The sequence below is a fragment of the Callithrix jacchus genome, chromosome 15 (assembly GCF_049354715.1).
Source record: "Callithrix jacchus isolate 240 chromosome 15, calJac240_pri, whole genome shotgun sequence".
In the NCBI taxonomy this organism is placed as follows: Eukaryota; Metazoa; Chordata; class Mammalia; order Primates; family Cebidae; genus Callithrix; species Callithrix jacchus.
This window is the reverse complement of record NC_133516.1, coordinates 75,616,923-75,633,912: the sequence shown is the minus strand read 5'-3', so window position 1 is coordinate 75,633,912 and position 16,990 is coordinate 75,616,923. Positions and strand designations below refer to the sequence as shown.

The window sequence follows — 16,990 nt, the reverse complement described above, 5'->3', positions numbered from 1 at the left end:
TTAAAGATGTTGACTATTGGCCCCCACTCTCTTCTGGCTTGTATCGTTTCTGCCGAGAGATCTGCTGTGAGTCTGATGGGCTTCTCTTTGTGGGTGACTCGACCTTTCTCTCTGGCTGCCCTTAGTATTTTCTCTTTCATTTCAATCCTGGTGAATCTGGTGATTATGTGCCTTTGGGTTGTTCTTCTAGAATATTTTTGTGGTGTTCTCTGTATTTCCTGGACTTGAATATTGGCCTGTCTTTCTAGGTTGGGGAAATTTTTCTGTATAATGTCCTGAAGAGTATTTTCCAGCTTGGATTCATTCTGTTCGGCACATTCTGGTACACCTTTCAAACGTAGGTTAGGTCTCCTCACATAGTCCCACATTTCTTGGAGACTTTGTTCATTCCTTTTTGCGTTTTTTTCTTTAGTTTTGGTTTCTCGTTTTATTTCATTGAGTTGATCTTCGACTTCTGATATTCGTTCTTCTGCTTGGTCAATTTTGAATTCCTTCTCTGTGTTGTATTGCATTTCTTTGAATTACCTCAAGCAACTATTTTTGATTTCCTGTATGGAAGGTGACATATCTCTTTTATTCAAGGATTTCCCTGGTGCCTTATTTAGCTTGTTTGGTGGTGTCTTGTTTTTCTTGGTGGTTTTGATACTTGTAGATGTTTTTCTGGATCTGGGCATTGAAAAGTTCAGTCTTTATTGTAGTCTTCACAGTCTGGGCTTGTTTGTGTTTATTATTTTTGGGAAAACTTTCCAGGTATTTAAAGAGACCTAGGCCCCAAATCTAATAACGCAGTAATTTATGCAAACAAATAGAGGTATTGCCTTGGTGGTCTTGGATTAACATCAAGAAAAATTATCTTGATTTATCAAGTAGAGACTCTTGACCTCTTCCCTTACTTTCTCTCAAACAAGCAGAGTCTCTTCTTCTGTTCTGAGGCACGTGGAGCTAAGATTGGGTAACATAAGCACCCCTGTGACTATCCCCACTGGGACTGTCCTGGTTCACACCTGAAGTAGGCATGGAACTTGGTCTTACTTAAGGCCCACTGTAACCCCTACTTGGCCACCATATAAATTTATTCAAAGTCCTAGGGCTCTATTACTAATAGCGGGCAAAGCCAGCCAGGTTTTTTTCTCTACCTCCAGGGTGGCAAATTATCCTAACCATGAGTAAGTCCATAGACGCTATCTGGGAGCTAGAGATTCAAGTATAAATCTTTAATATTTACCTGTTCTTCTATTTTACTGTAGCTAACCTGGCACTTAGGCCATAAGACAAAAAATTTTCTACTTTCCCTTCCTCTTCTGCAGAAAGAGGAGCCTCTTCTGTGGCTTCCAAAACTACTGGCCCATGGAGGAGGTTCTGCCAGATAATCATCAGTTTCTCACTTAGAGCCTGAGGACTCTTCAGTAAGCTTGTGATCCATTCTGCAATGACTGGGACTCAACCTTTGGCCCAGGATGAGTGCAGAAATGCTGACCAAGACCCTAGGCCCAGACTAAGAAACTCTAAGATTCTACTTGGTGCTCTACCCCACCATGGCTGAGCTTGTATATGAGGTGCAATACAAAGCTTTCTTTACTTTTCCCCCTGCTTTCCTCAAACAGAAGGATCTCACCATAGCTACCACAGCTGGAAATATGCTGGCTCACACCTGAAGTTAGTACTTCTCAAAGACCAATGCCTATGGTGTATGATCTGGGTGTTGCTGTTTTTTATTCTGAGTACAGAGGTGCTTTGGTCAGCAGGCAATGAATTCTACCAGATCTTTGCTGACATGGCAGCATTGAGTTTAATGTGAAGTCCTCCAGTCACTGTGCTCTCCCTCTCCCAAGGTCACAGGTTTCTCTGTGTTACATGGCTGCTTCTGGGTGGGGTTCAGGGAGTGGTGTTGTGAGCACTCCCTTAGTTGCTCTGGCTGGTGTCTCAGTAAGCCACATTCTCCCACCCCAACCCCCACATTCCACTGGTCCTAAGCCCAGCTTGGTAGCATGATTTGCCTAATAATTGATGTCCTGTGGGCTAGATGGCTCCTTAAGTTCTCTTAGGGTTCAGTGGCACTTGAACTTGTGATGGCAAGTCTTGTGAAGACTCTAGTTCCCAACATTGAGGTGGGAGAATTTCCTTTTGCTAGGGCCAATGCTAATATTTACTTCATTGCCTGATGTCAGCTGATTACAGCCTGGTTCTGCTTTTCACTGTGACAGGGAAGTACTGAGTTTATTCCAAGGTTTCACAATCTGTGCTCTCCCTCTCCCAAACATACAATCTCTGCACCATGGGGCCACTACTGATGGTTGAAAAAGGGGTGGCATCGGTGCTTTTAGATTCATTTGTTTTGTCTTCTCCAATGTCTCTTTCAGTGATATGAAGTTAATACTAGGTACTGTGATTGCTCACCTAATTTTTGGTCCCTTTGACAGTGCTTCCTGCATGTAGTGAGTTGAAAAAATTTGTGTTTTTGTATGGGGGATGAGTGGTGTAGTATTCTTTTCTGCCTTCTAACTCTGTCCCTGCCTTGAAATTTTAGATTATGCAGTTTGTTACCTGGATATATTGTGTGATGCTGTGAAATATTATTCATCCCATCACCACGTTAGTGACCATATATTATGGGATATGACTGATCCCATCACCAAGGTACTGAGCACAGCACCAGTAGTTTCTCACCTCTGCCCTCCTCCTTTCCTTCTTCAGCTAGTAATCCTCAGTGTCTATTGTTGACATCTTTATATTCATGAATACACTATGTTTAGAACCAACTCATAGGCAAGAGCATGTGGTATTTGATTTTCTGTTCCTGTGTTTCTTTCCTTAGGATAATAACCTCCAGACGCATTGATGTTCCTGCACAGTATTTCATGGTGTATATGTAGCATACATTTCTATTCAATTCATTGATTTACACACAAGTTAATTCCATGCATTCCCTATTGTGAATAGTAATATGAGCATGCAAATGCATGTGGGTTTTCTTTTTTTGTAGAATTTTAAATTTTCTTTTGGATATATACTCAGTAATGGAATTGCTTGTGGAATAATACTTCTGTTTTAAATTCTTTGAAAATTTTCCAAACTGCTTTGCACAGTGCCTGACATTTGGGGGGGCTAGAGAATGACAGTGGCAACTGATTTGATTCAGATATCACTAATTCTAATATGAGCTGTATTGGAGGATCATCGCAGAGTGAATTGCTGCTGTATCCATCCACAAGAAAATAAGTATAAAACTCTCAGGATAGCACCTGATTTTTGTATTTTTAGTAGAGATGGGGTTTCACCATTTTGGCCAGGCTGGTCTCAAATTCCTGACCTCAAGTAATCCACCTGCCTTGGCCTCCCAAAGTGCTGGAATTACAGATGTGAGCCACAGGACCCAGCCAGCCCTATTTCTTTAAGCCTACACATTTTGCCCTTGTTGAAAGTATTTGAACATACAATTATCAAGCTTTTTTTGTTTATGTATGCTTAAATCTTGTATAAGCTTAAATATTTTTTCCAATCTAAGCTTTTTTATCTCCTTTCTTATATATTTGTATAACTTTAGGTGGCTATCTTCATTGAAAATTTGTTCTCAAAAGCCTTGAAATAGAACATAGTTTTGGCAGCAACTTCAAAGTCATTTGAGGAGAAGGGGAGATTTATAATGATAATTCAAATGAAGCAAACTAAAAATTAATGAAGCAAGACAGAGGAAAAAGCAACATTTACCTGAGCACAATCCAAAAGAATAAAATTTCAAATGTAACTAGAAAAAAGTATGCTGAAGATCATATTACAGAAATAATTATTAATACTCAAAATAGCTCTAAAGCCCTGCTCACTTTTTGAATGCTGGAAATTAACCAAGAGGGGCCTGTAACTCTAAGATGGTTCCTTCAGTAATGACCATTTTCTTTTACAAGACGTTGAGTATTCTCTACCTTCTAAGAGACCAGCATTGCTCATCAATGCTGAGCAATGGAAAGTGAAGGTGTTCAGTTTTGGTAAGTTCTTAGTGAAATCCATGACCTTTTTCTTCATATTCTGGACTCCCAATGTGACTGATGAAAGTTACAACATGCTCTGCAGGGGGAAATGCTTTAGCGTGTATTACTATATTATAATCTCATCTTTGTAGAGCCAGAAGCATTTTGAAAGTCACATCGTGACATTGCTTAAATATAGTTTGTTTTTACCAAAGCATAACACATTGTATCATCTTGTATTAATTAGTTGAGTCAAAATTACTGCTAATTACTTAGTGGTTTCATGATTTATCTTAGTGTTAAAACCTTCTTTATTTCAGAACAATTTCACCTCTTGGTTTTCGTTTTTGCAGTGTGTCACTGCCTGCCAGCTGCTAATCTGCTAATACCCAGTGGATCATGTGACCTGTGAAGGGACTGAAGGAGATATTAGTGGCAAATTATGTTGATGATTCGTATTTTGAATAAATAGAACATTAAGTTTGTATACATTTTGAAAATAGTATTTTAATATTCAACTGTGTCATAGTCATTATAATTGGATGTATGTTGAATTTATATGTATATTAAGTTTTTACATGTTTATGTTCTTTAGCATTCTAACTTGCAACTGCATATCTGTAAAGACTTTTTCTTTTTCAAGAAGATCAAACTGACTTATTGAGCCATCTGATTGATGTCAAGTTGGGTGGCCCAAGCTCTGTGTAGGGATAAGGTTGAAGCAGAAAGAACAGTGGTGAGAGGCAAGGGTGCCAGACAGGCCGATCCTCTATCATGCCCACAGAGAAATCCTCTTTCCCCAGGGCTTGGGGAGCAGCCAGATTCCATGAGTTAAATGCAGATCTGAACCATACCAAGCTGGGATCGCGGTACACACTTTCCTCTTCTGAAGAGTAGCTAGGGATTCCAACTTGGTGAGAGGGAGACTGTGGCAGAGCCAGACTAGACAAGGACTAATCACCCGAAAAAGACTGCCATCAAAGAACTTGGTGAGTGCTGGGTGCCGTGGCTCAAGCCTGTAATCCCAGCATTTTGGGAGGCTGAGTTGGGTGGATCACCTGAGGCCAGGAGTTTGAGTCCAGCCTGGGCAACATAACAGAATCCTGTCTATACTAAAAATACAAAAATTAGGCATGCTATGCTTCTGTAATCCCAGCTACTTGGGAGGCTGAGGTAGGAGAATCGTTTTAACTGGGGAGACAGAGGTTGAAGTGAGCTGAGATCATGCCACTGCATTCCAGTCTGGGAGACAGAGTGAACCTGTGTCTCAGAAAAAGAAAAAGAAAAAGAAAATAGCCTTGGCAGAGTGGCTGGCCTGACAATGCCTTCCCTAGGGTTTCTCCTGGGTAGGGTTCTGTCATGAGGAGGCACTTTTTTCTCCCTGTTCATGGCCTGAATCCAAGAAATTTGTTTTTCTGGGGGTTGGGTGGTGGACAGAACTGGAAACCTTCTTTAGGTGATTTTTTGTTGTTGTTGTTTGTTTTTTGTTTTTTTTTTTTTAAGATGAAATCTCATTGTGTCACCTAGGCTGGAGTGCAGTGGCTCAATCTTGGCTCACTGAAATCTCCTCCCTTCTGGTTTCAAGCGATTCCCATGTCTCTGCCTCCTAAGTAGCTGAGATTACATGCATGTGCTACTGCACCGGCTAATTTTTGTATTTTTTATAGAGATGGGTTTTCAAGCTCCTGACCTCAAGTGATCTGCCCATTTTGGCCTCCCAACGTGCTGGGATTACAGGCATGAGCCACCATACCCGGCCCCTTCAGGTGGGTTTTGAGGCTTCACTACAACACTAATTTTCTGTTGCTGCTGCAACAAATTACTGCACACTAAGTGGCTTGAGACAAAACAGATGTCTGCCCTTACAGTTCTGAAGGCCAGAATTCTAAAGTCAGTCTTACCGAGTCAAGGGGGTAGCAGGGCCAATGCCTTCTGAGGCTCTGCAGGAGAATCCCTTTCCTGGCCCTGGAGATGGCCTGCAATCCTAAGTTTGTGCTGCCCTTCTTGAATGACTTCAGTTTCCTGCTTCCATTACTACACCTCCCACCACTCTCCATCACCTGCTCTGCCCTTATAAGAATCCGAGTGAGTACACCAACCCAGCTGGGACAGGCTGGGATAATCTTCCCAGCCAAAGATTGTTAACTTTGTTAAGGCAAAGCCCCTTTTGTCATACCAGGTCATGTTCACTGGTTCTTGTGATTAGGATATGGGTACCTTAAGGGGTTACTATCAGCCTACTACAGCAAGGCTGCAAAACTATTACACCCTTTTGGTGTTTTAATGATTGAGAGAAAAAGGGTTGGGATTTTTTTTGGGGCTAGGTTCCTCCTAATCGTGTATCCTTAAAGTCTGGGGTCCATCTTAACCTTGTTTCTTTTCTTTTTTTTTCTTTCTTTCTCTCTCTCTCTTTTTTTTTTTTTTTTTTTTTTTTACTTTTTTGATATGGAGCGTTGTTCTGTTGCCCATGCTGGCAGCGGCAAGGTCTCAGCTCACTGCCACCTGGGCTCAGGCAATTCTCCTGCCTCAGCCTCCTGAGTAGCTGAGACTACAGGTGCCTGCCACCACACCTGACTAAGTTTTGTATTCTTAGTAGAGAAGGGGGTGGAGCGTGGTGGTGGGGGGATGGGGGTTTCCAGTCTGTTTCCCTGAGCCCAAAGCGATCTGGCTGCCTCTGCTCCCAAAGTACTGGGATTACAGTCCTGCACCACTGCACCTGGCTGCTGTAAAGTCTTATTTCCACACAGCTGAGACATGTTTTTGGAAGTTTGCTAACGGGCCCCTGGAGACCTCCTCATTGTGGTTTTCCTGTTGTGTTTAATTTGATTGATCTTTTCTGCTTTCCAGAAATTAAAAGGCTAACATGAGGTACTAAACTTTAAAACTTCTCTTTTCATTTATTTATTTATTTTTTGAGATGGAGTCTCACTTTGTCACCCAGGCTGGAGGGCAGTGGCATGACATAGGCTCACTGCAACTTTCGCCTCCTGGGTTAAAGTGATTCTCTTGCCTCGGCATCCCAAGTAGCTGGGATTACCGAAGCACACCACTACACCTGGCTGTTTTATATTTTTGGTAGAGATAAGGTTTTATTATGTTGGCCAGACTAATCTCAAGTGATCCACTTGCCTCAGTCTCCCAAAGTGCTGGGATTACAGGTGTGCACCACTGCACCTGCCCTAAAACTTCTCTTGTATTCTCCCATTAAACTTATTCTAAGAACCACCGAAACAGAAACTTTTTTGAAAGCAGTAAAATGATATGGATGGTTAGAATGTAAAATACAGGAAATAAGTCATTATATTTTAGTGCTGCTCTGACATAGGGATATATTATTGAGAATCAACTTTTGCTCAGTTTTCAGAGAATAAAATAATTCTTTCACTGATCTAGGAAAAGTTGAAGAGCTGTTTGAAAGAAAATGTAGTGTGTCTGAATTGGAAAAGTCCAGTAATACTTTGTTCATGAGCATTTACACCATGCAGTTACTGTTCACCATGGGAGTACTGTGGACAAGCCCAGGGCTGCTAGTCAATTGTGCCACTTTTATACATTTTTCCTTGTAAGGTGCTTTGTAGTGTCTGTCTAAATATTAGAAAAATTACTTGTTTCTACATTACTGCAATGCTAAGGAAATGTATTTCTTTAATCTGTTTTGTTACATGTGGTATTTGGTGGGGTGTGGTGGCTCATGCCTGTAATTCCAGCATTTTGGGGGGCTGAGGTAGGCAGATCACCTGAGTTCGGGAGTTTGAGACCAGCCTGACCAACATGGAGAAACCTTGCCTCTACTAAAACTACAAAATTAGCCGGGTGTGGTGGTGCATGCCTGTAATCTTAGCTACTCCGGCGGCTGAGGCAGGAGAATCACTTCAACCCAGGAGGTGACGGTTGTAGTGAGCTGAGATCCTGCCATTGCACTCCAACCTGGGCAACAAGAGCAAAACTCTTTCTCAAAAAAAAAATGGTATTTACCAAGATGCCCCTGTTGTCTCTACTTTTAACTTGATGCATCGCTGAGTTGATGTTAGAGTTCAAATTCTTCTTTGCCCTTACAATATTCCTTCCTGAAGCTACCTTTATGTCATAATGAAAGAAGTTAGCAATTTGTTATTGTCCTCTATCTGTTGGCATATATCAAATGTTCACCTAAAAATAGCAACAACCAGTAGAAACATATGATTTTGCTGTTTCTATTTGGATGACTTTTTACTTTGCAACATTACTGGCAAGCTATAAAATTGTATAGTAGGCCGAACTTTAACTAAATTGCTTTAAGTGAACATTTAAACATGATAAACTATATTGAAGTTTTTATGTTAATATAATTGAACATTTTTTCTTCAATATGAATAATATAATGTACCTCTCAATAAAAATGAAAACCTAGAATTAGAGTAAATTTGCTAATGAGTTCAATAACTTTTCCACAATATTTTTAGTTATGTGCTTAAGGTTCTTTTAGTGTTTCTTACACTTTATAATAGTTTAAGCCTTTTTTTCTGGTTTTTGTAGGTTCTTGTTTGTTTGTTTTGAGACAGAGTTCAGCTCTGTCACCAGGCTGCAGTGCAGTGGCTCAGTGTCGGCTCACTGCAACCTTCACCTCCCAGGATCAAGTGACTCTCCTGCCTCAGCTTCCTGAGTAGCTGGGACCACAGGTGTGTGCCACCACACCCAGGTAATTTTTGGAATGTTAGCAGAGACAGGGTTTCACCATGTCAGCCAGGATGGTCTTGATTTCTTGACCTTGATTTCTTGCCTTGGCCCCCAAAAGTGCTGGGATTACAGGCATGAACCTGGACTTTGTTGGTTCATTTTAAAGGAAAAAAAAAAAACCCTCATAATATGTGCTACCAGGAAGCATAAACAGTGAAGATTTCTTTACATATTTATTGCAAAGGCCTGGATCTTAGGAATTCAATTGAATGTTTTTTTAAACAAATTATTTTCTTAATCTTATCTGAAAGCATAGGCTTTGGGGACACAGCGGGGCCACATCTCTTACCTATCTGAGCCTTAGTATCATCCTCTTCTGTGATCATGAGAACTAAAGACCCACCTTAAAGATCTGATAAGGTAGTAAAGTGCTTCACATAATGCCTGGCATATAAATACATAATAAATGCTTCCTCCTCTTGTCTTTGTTTGTTTTTTCAGACAGAATTTTGCTCTGTCACCCATGGTGGAGTGCAGGGAAATGAACTCGGCTCACTGCAACTTCTGTCTCCTAGGTTCAATCAGTTCTGCCACCTCAGCCTCTCAAGAAGCTGGGATTATAGGCATGCACTACCACACACAGCTAATTTTTGTGTGTTTAGTAGAGACAGGGTTTCACTATGTTGGTCAGGCTTGTCTTGAACTCCTGACCTCAAGTGATTTACCTGCCTCAGTCTGCCAAAGTGCTGGGATTACAGATATGAGTCACCACAGTCGGCATATGTTTTTATTATGTTATTAAATCAGTATTATTGTGAGTAAAAATAACTAGCTATTACTGTTTTATAAATTGGCTAAGACAGTCATATAAACGTCAGTGTTTTTATAAGGTGAAACAAATTATGTTGTGGGGCTTTTGTTTTGATGGTGATTTATTAGATTATTTTGTTTATAGACAATAATGTTCAGTTACTGTGAAACTATAAAAATAGTATTCACATTTTGTAATTCTAAAGCAGCCTTAAAGGTGACTGTTTTAAGGAAAGATACTTTTGTTTTGATATGTAAGTGTGATATTCAAGTTTAGTGTACAGCAGAGGACATTAAACCTGAGTAAGCGCTAATGTGCACTTGAAACTTCAGTACAAATACCAATGTGTAGCAAATAGACTTTAACATATAATGATTGCCAAAAAATGGAGCTGTTCTGATGGGAGACCATTGGTTATGCTTGAGTTTAATACTCTCCATGCTCTTGAATTTTATTTTTCTTTGTTACCTAGGCTGGAGTGCAGTGGCACAATCTTAGCTCACTGCAACCTCTGCCTCTCAGATTCAGGCCATCCTCCCTAGGGACTGGAGGTGAGTGCCACCACACCTGGCTAATTTTTGTATTTTGAGTAGAGATGGGGTCTCCAGCTTCAGACCTAAAGTAATCCACCTGCCACAGCCTCCCAAATTTCTGAGGTTACAGGTGTGAGCCACCGTGTCTGGCCAGCTCTTTACTTTTGGTAGCTGTTGTATTATTTTAATCTTTAGTAAATAAATGCTATCTGAAATGTATAGTTCAGAAAAATCTTCTGCTTCTGTTATTTAAAAAATATATGTTTTTTAAGTCCAATAATGTTACACTGATGTTTTTTTTTAAATTATTACCTCTTCTATTTAGTACTGCATGTATTAAATAATATTAGCTAGTATGTGTTTTTGGCTTTATGTGGTTCAGATTTCTATAAAAAGTTTAGTAGTTTCTATATTGCCTTAAAGTCATGAAACATTTCTATTTTTCCCTTCCTTCCTTCCTTTTTTCTTTTTTCTCTCTCTCTTTCTTTCTCTCTCTCTGTCTCTCTCTCTCTCTTTCTTTTGAACTGGAATTTCTCTCTTGTTGCCCATGCACTAGCATGATCTCAGCTCACTGCTTAGAAGGTGATTCACTCAGAGAAGGTGAACCCACTGTTAGTAAAATATGTCTAGTACCAGATGCTTTTTGATGTCCTAATGACCTATCAAACTGCAGGTCTTTTGGCTTTGTCATATATTCAGTTCCACATTTATTCATTTAAGAATTGAAGACTTTTTATATCCCCATTATGTACCAAGCACTGGGTGGGACACTAGGTAACAGAGATGAACAAGCCCTCTTCCCAGGATTTCACAGTGGATGTTAGAATTTAGTGCCATTCAGCTTCATTTGATTCTGCAGTAGTTCCAAGATTTTCCAAGATGATCCTGTCTTCAAATGTTCTGTTGATTCAACTTCAGAAGTGGTCTCTCTTCACACCTTACTGCTGCCACTCTGCCATTATCTCTTACCTGGATTATCTCAGTAGTCTTCTAACTGGCTTTTTTGTTTCCATGTTTGCCTCCTTCAGTCTACTCTCTTTCTCTTTCTTTTTTTTCAGATGGAGTCTTGCTTTGTCACCAAGTCTGGAGTGCAATGCTATGATCCAGGCTCACTGTAACTTCTGCCGCCTGAGTTCCAGCAACTCTCCTGCCTCAACCTTCCTAGTAGCTGGGATTACAGGCATGAGCCACCATGCCTGGCTAATTTTTTGTATTTTTAGTAGAGACAGGGTTTCATCATGTTGGCCAGGCTGGTCTTGAATTCTTGTTCTCAAGTGATCCACCTGCCTTGGCCTCCCAAAGTGTTGGGATTACAGGAGTGAGCCACCGTGCCTGGCCACTCTACCCTCAATACAACAGCTAGTACAATCCTTTCACAGTGGAATCAAGATCATAATTATGTCTCTGTTCAGACTCTCGAGTGGCTTTGTTTTGTACATGACCTGGCCCCTGCTACCTGTCTCACTGTTCTTCCTGCTACTCTCCTGCTCTTACTCCTCTTTATAAACACTGAGCTCATGTTGTTTCCTTTAGCATGCTAGACAGGCTTGATCCTGTCCTGTCTCTGGGCCTTGCTGTTTCCTCTGCCTTGAACATTCTTCCCCTACTCTCTGCATGGCTCACTCTCTCACTGCTTTGGATTACAGTTCAAAAGTCACTTTATCAAGGGCTTCCAGGCTTCACTGAGACTTTGCTCACTACCTGTGGAGCTCTGTCCTGCAGACCTTGTCTGAGCAACGGATGAATGAAATACTCTCTTACTTACGGAATACAGTGCAAGAGTTGGGCTAAGGGGCCCTCAGCTGCTTTTAAAGGGTGATTGAAGCTAATTGACTACAACTCCTTGTTTCTTCTTGCATTTATTCAGTATAAATTTAATAACAGGTTTTAAGTCAACACGGTTGTGAATAATTAACATGTTTAATAGAGTGGATTTACTAGTCATAAAAACCTTTGGTTCTGAGGCCCAGAATAAACACCATTAACTAGTAATTCTTTTTCAACCTCCCCCGGGAGGGTCATCTAGCACAAAGTTTATATGAGTAAACAGAGTAGAGACAAAGGAATGTGGGGTAAACAGATTTAACTGGGGAAGCTTTTATTATCTTAATTTCCACCTTGTGACTTAAAGCTCTAAGGTAAGAACTGGCTGTCTTCAACCCGGCTCATTAAAACATTTTGGCTTTCCAAAAAGGTTTGATACTATAATCTATAACTTCCCTAATATTTTCCCTTAATATTTTGACAGCCACCATGAGTGAATCCCAACACTGCTCTGCATAAAATATATTCTTAATTTATATTTTCTATTTGATGTCTGACCCCCCCTTGTCCTTCACTAAAATGTAAACTCCATAAAGGAAGGGATTTTGTCTGTTTTGTTTTGTTGTATCCCTAAATACCTAGAAGGTGCTTAGTAAATACTTGTTGGTTGAATCAATAAATCAGCCTATTATTGAATCAGTCAATGTCTTCTGTAGAAGGGACTTCTCCTACCAGTGGTGCGTATCTGTATAATAGCTGGCGTAGGGAGGGATGTGGTCAGAATGGCTCTGTCTGTGTGGACTAGTTTTGCTTAGCATAATCCCAGCAGGCTCCTATTGAGGCTAAGCCACAATTTCAGTCATATTAGTGTCATTCTTTAATCATAAAGCCAGAGGATGTTAAGATTGGAATTGATCTGGGAGACTATTCGGTCTACCTTTCTCGTGATTTGTATGAGAATAACAGAGCCTAGAGAAAGTAAGTTAATTACTCACAATTGTAAAGCTGTAGAGGTCTACCTGAAATTAGGCTTCTGACATCAGATTCTATAGTCTTTCCTACATGTGTTCCCCCCGGCTGAGACAGTTCGTGGGCTTTCAGATTTGACAATTTTCTCACCAGTCTCTAAACAGGAGCTTTTATCTGCACATTATAGGTTAGCATAGAGGAATCATGACCCTAAAATGTGTGGGAAAATCCCAAAGGTTGACCACTGTCAATGGGAACTACCCCAGATGTGTCAGGAGCACAACCGGCATGCTCACTTCTTCACTGCCTGGAGCTGGGTAAGATGGAAAGAAAACCCAAATCAAGACACTTTGCTGCTTCAGTTCTTTTATTGCATGTCAAAGTCCAATGTGTCTCCATTTAAAGTCAGATTTTTTGATGAATGGTCATACCAGCTGCAGGCCCTTTGGGTAGAAGTTTTGATATCACTAATTGTTCATTTTCTAGATGGACTTCCATACTTCAGGCATTTGTGTGTAGCTGGTCAATTGTGAAGTTCTCAGAGTGGTGTAGAACCCTCTCTTTTTGGGACAGTTGGTTCTACTTGTGCAGCATGTCCTGAACCTGGCCTATATCTATCTTCTTTCTAAAGGTGTGAGGTCTTTTGTTAGGCAGCATAAAGCGAGAGAGGACTCCTAAAGAGGAAGAAAAACTCCTCCAATATTTTCTGAAACATGTTTGTAACCTGACCAAGATGTAATTGGAATAGCATAAAAAGACTGAAATTTATTTAATTTCTTGCCATCTGGCTTGTGATATATAGTCCCTTCAATTGAGTTTAGAAGTAACTTTGATCATAGGTCAAGAGGTGAGATGTGTGTGTGTGTGTGTGTGTGATATATATATATATATATACATATATATATATATATATAGAGAGAGAGAGAGAGAGAGAGAGACAGAGAGAGACAGAGAGAGAAAGAAAGAAAGAGAGAGATGAAGTTTTGCTCTATTTCCCAGTCTGAAGTGTAGTGGTGCAATCTCAGCTCACTGCAACCTTGGTTTTTCAGGTTCAAGTGATTCTCCTGCCTCACCTCCCAAGTAGCTGGGATCACAGGCATGCACCATCATATCCAGCTAATTTATGTATTTTTAGTAGAGACCTGGTTTCATCAAGTTGGTCAGGCTGGTCTCAAACTCCTGACATCATGTGATGCACCCACCTTGGCTCCCAAAGTGCTGGGATTATAAGTGTGAGCCACCACACCTGGTCGGATAATTGAGTTTCTTATTATATCTGGGTTTCTGCAGAATTTTAGTGACTGAAGAAAGCACACTAGTGTTAACTTTGTTTTTCTTTATGAAAAAATTAATTTACTTTTTATATAATTACTTGTCAGTCATGGGAAGGAAAAGTCTGAGTTTTTGTCCACAATGATAGGAATTATTGTTACATTACAGGATGACTCTGTGACTGCCTTTAGGAAAAATCCCTAGTCATATCTTGACCATTTTACTAGCTGTGAGACCGCCATTGTACTGGTTACTGTAACATTTCTTGGTTTTCTTTCTAGACCTCAACTAGTTGCTACTGTCCTCCTGGAATGTCTAGTAAAATAAACACTAAAGGTAAGAGATTACATGTACTTCTTATGATATTTCAGTACATTAAGACATTATTTATCAGCGTTCCTGAAATCATACAGAATCATTGCCCAATGTCTTTGTGGGACTTGCAGTTAGTTTCTTGGCTTTTTAAGGTATTTTATTTCATGGACCTTTTTACCCTTTTTCTTTCTTTATTTTTTTTTAATTTACTAAAAATGTCACATGTGCAATTCCACTTCATTTATGTTTCCAAGGTTTTGTGGAGCCCCTTTTGGAGGATTACACTACAAGTTTAATTCTGCAGGTTTCTTTGAAAATCGCCAAACTGTATGAGTCTTATACTCTGCTCTTATAAAGCATCTTCCTCTGTATTTTTTCTATAATATGCTAAAGTAATTCTGTGCTTATTTTACAGCTTTGCAGTCCCCTGAAAGACCATGAAGCCCTGAGAGTAATGTACAGATTCCTGAAATTGAGAGTTAATGTAACAGGGAAGAAGACACATGGCCTGTTCTTGAACATGGGATGTGAACTCTGTAACATAGACTGTCTCTCATAAGGCTTTTTTCAGCTCAAAGAGCAAGGCTCAGACAGCTTGCTCTTGTGCCTAACAGACAGCCTTCTGTCTGAAGACTGGAGAAAGAGCTCCAGTGAGATTTACTGTGAGGTACTGGCTCAAGTAACTGTGAAAACTGTAAAGCTCCACAGCCTTGCATCTACAAGGTGAAGATCCAGGAAAGCCCATGGCTTCGTTCAAAGGCCTGAGAGTCAGAAGTCAAGGGCAAGAGAAAACTGGTGTTCCAGCCCCATTTTTGGCAGAGAGGGAATTCAATCTTCCTCCACGTGTTGCTCTCTTCTGGCCTGCAGAAGATTGGATGAGGCCAGCCCATGATCTTCACTCAGTCCACTGATTCAAACGTTCATCTTCTCCAGAAACATCCTCATAGACACACCCAGAAATCATGCTTTAACAGCCATCTGAGCCTCTCATGGCCCAGTGAAGTCGACACATAAAATTATCACATAAGAACACACCTTCAAATTCAGGTTGTTTTTCAATGCCTAAGTATGAAGTTCTAAAAAGCATGTACCTATGAGGTATTAGAATGAATACATCCTTGTTTAATTACCATAATAGAATATGTAAAGTAATATTTTATTTGTCTTAAATATGTCTTTAATATAAATATACCTATTATGTTCCATCATTTTGTAGTATTTTGTGGTTTCAATTCAGTCCAACCTAATGTAACTATAAAAAGGATATTGAAAAGTTACAGGAAAGGAAAACTAAGACAGGTGCAGCCTTGACTTGAAAGAGTTTACAAATTAGGAAGAAATACATGTGAACAGAAGGCCTTGATACAGACAATGCTTGTCAGAGTATTCTAAAAAAGGTCTTTCCAAAACAGCTCTGATTATGAAAAATGTCCAAGGTCTCCACATTGTCTGCAAGAGAAGACCTAACCCCATAGACTTTCCTACAGAGACATTTGCCCTCAGAATTCATTTTCGCTCTTTGTCTTCTGTTTCCTCCTAACCTACATTCGGGACCCTTTAGCTTTTAGTCATACCCACCCACTCAGATTTCTCAAAAATCATGTTCTCCCATGTGTCCTTGTGTGTTTAATGTGATTTCTTTACCCTAGAATTCTTGTTTTCTTTTCTACCCTGAGCATTCATCAAAACTTATTTAAATGTCAACTCCCTGCTCAGCATCCCCCACTTCTCCCCAGGCAGGGTTTGTCTTTTCCTCTCTGGCACTTCATGGACACACTGTGTGTACCTATTATAGACTTTCAATACAAAATTACAATGATTCATGTACTCACCTGCTTTGCTTGACTGAGAAATTCTCGGGCCCGGCCTCTCTACTAACCTGAAGTTCCCTGAAGAGCCTGGGTGCACCCTAAAGATTCGAGGTGGGAAAGTGAAGTGAGTACACAGGTGAAGGGGTCTCAGGACTAACCTTATTTCTTTCTCTTTGATATTACAAGTAATTTTTCTCCCTAAGATATTACAAATAATATCACAAAGTGTTCAAACATACTCTACATTGGCTATGACATTAGGAGTAATATCTCTTTAAAATATACACCCATATCAACCCGACAGTGATATTCGGAGTAGTATCTCTTTAAAATGTACACCCACATTAACCACCCGCCATAGGGCGAGTAATATCACCCGGGTTCCCCCTGAATATTACGAACCATATCACAGAGGAGCGGCCATACCTGTGACTCGTAGTATCTCTCCCTAATATGAATAATATCACAGGGTGTACACAAATACTTTACACACACTTTGATATTACGAGTAATGACATGCTGAATATCACAAACAAGATAAAAACGTGTTGAAACATACTCTACAACAACTAAGATATTAGGAGTAATATCTCTTTAAAACATACAACCCCACCCACGCAACGTCGATATTAGGCGACTTATCTATTTAAAGTATACACCCAGAGCAAACCGCCACCAGAGGGTGAGTTATATCCCTCCAGCCTCCCGTGGATATTATGAACCCTCTGGCTAAGGGGCCGTGCCCACAACCCCGTCAGAGGGAGAGAAATATTCTTCCAGCCCCCCTGGGTATTATAAACCCGCTGGCTAGGGGGCTGTCCACACAGCCCCCGCCAGAGGGCGAGTAATATCACCGCAGCCCCCATTGTATACTACAAACCCTCTGGCTAGGGG

General features: G+C 40.3%; 1 long non-coding RNA gene across 1 annotated transcript in view; it reads left to right on the top strand.

Moving 5' to 3' along the window:
- LOC128929763 (uncharacterized) overlaps nucleotides 1-15,493 on the top strand; it is a 95,233-nt gene extending 79,740 nt beyond the window's left edge. Inside the window, exons 3-4 of the long non-coding RNA XR_013526975.1 lie at nucleotides 14,252-14,306; nucleotides 14,701-15,493. This is a non-coding gene — a long non-coding RNA (uncharacterized LOC128929763). The remainder of the gene's footprint in view (nucleotides 1-14,251; nucleotides 14,307-14,700) is intronic.
- Nucleotides 15,494-16,990: the final 1,497 nt, after the last annotated feature.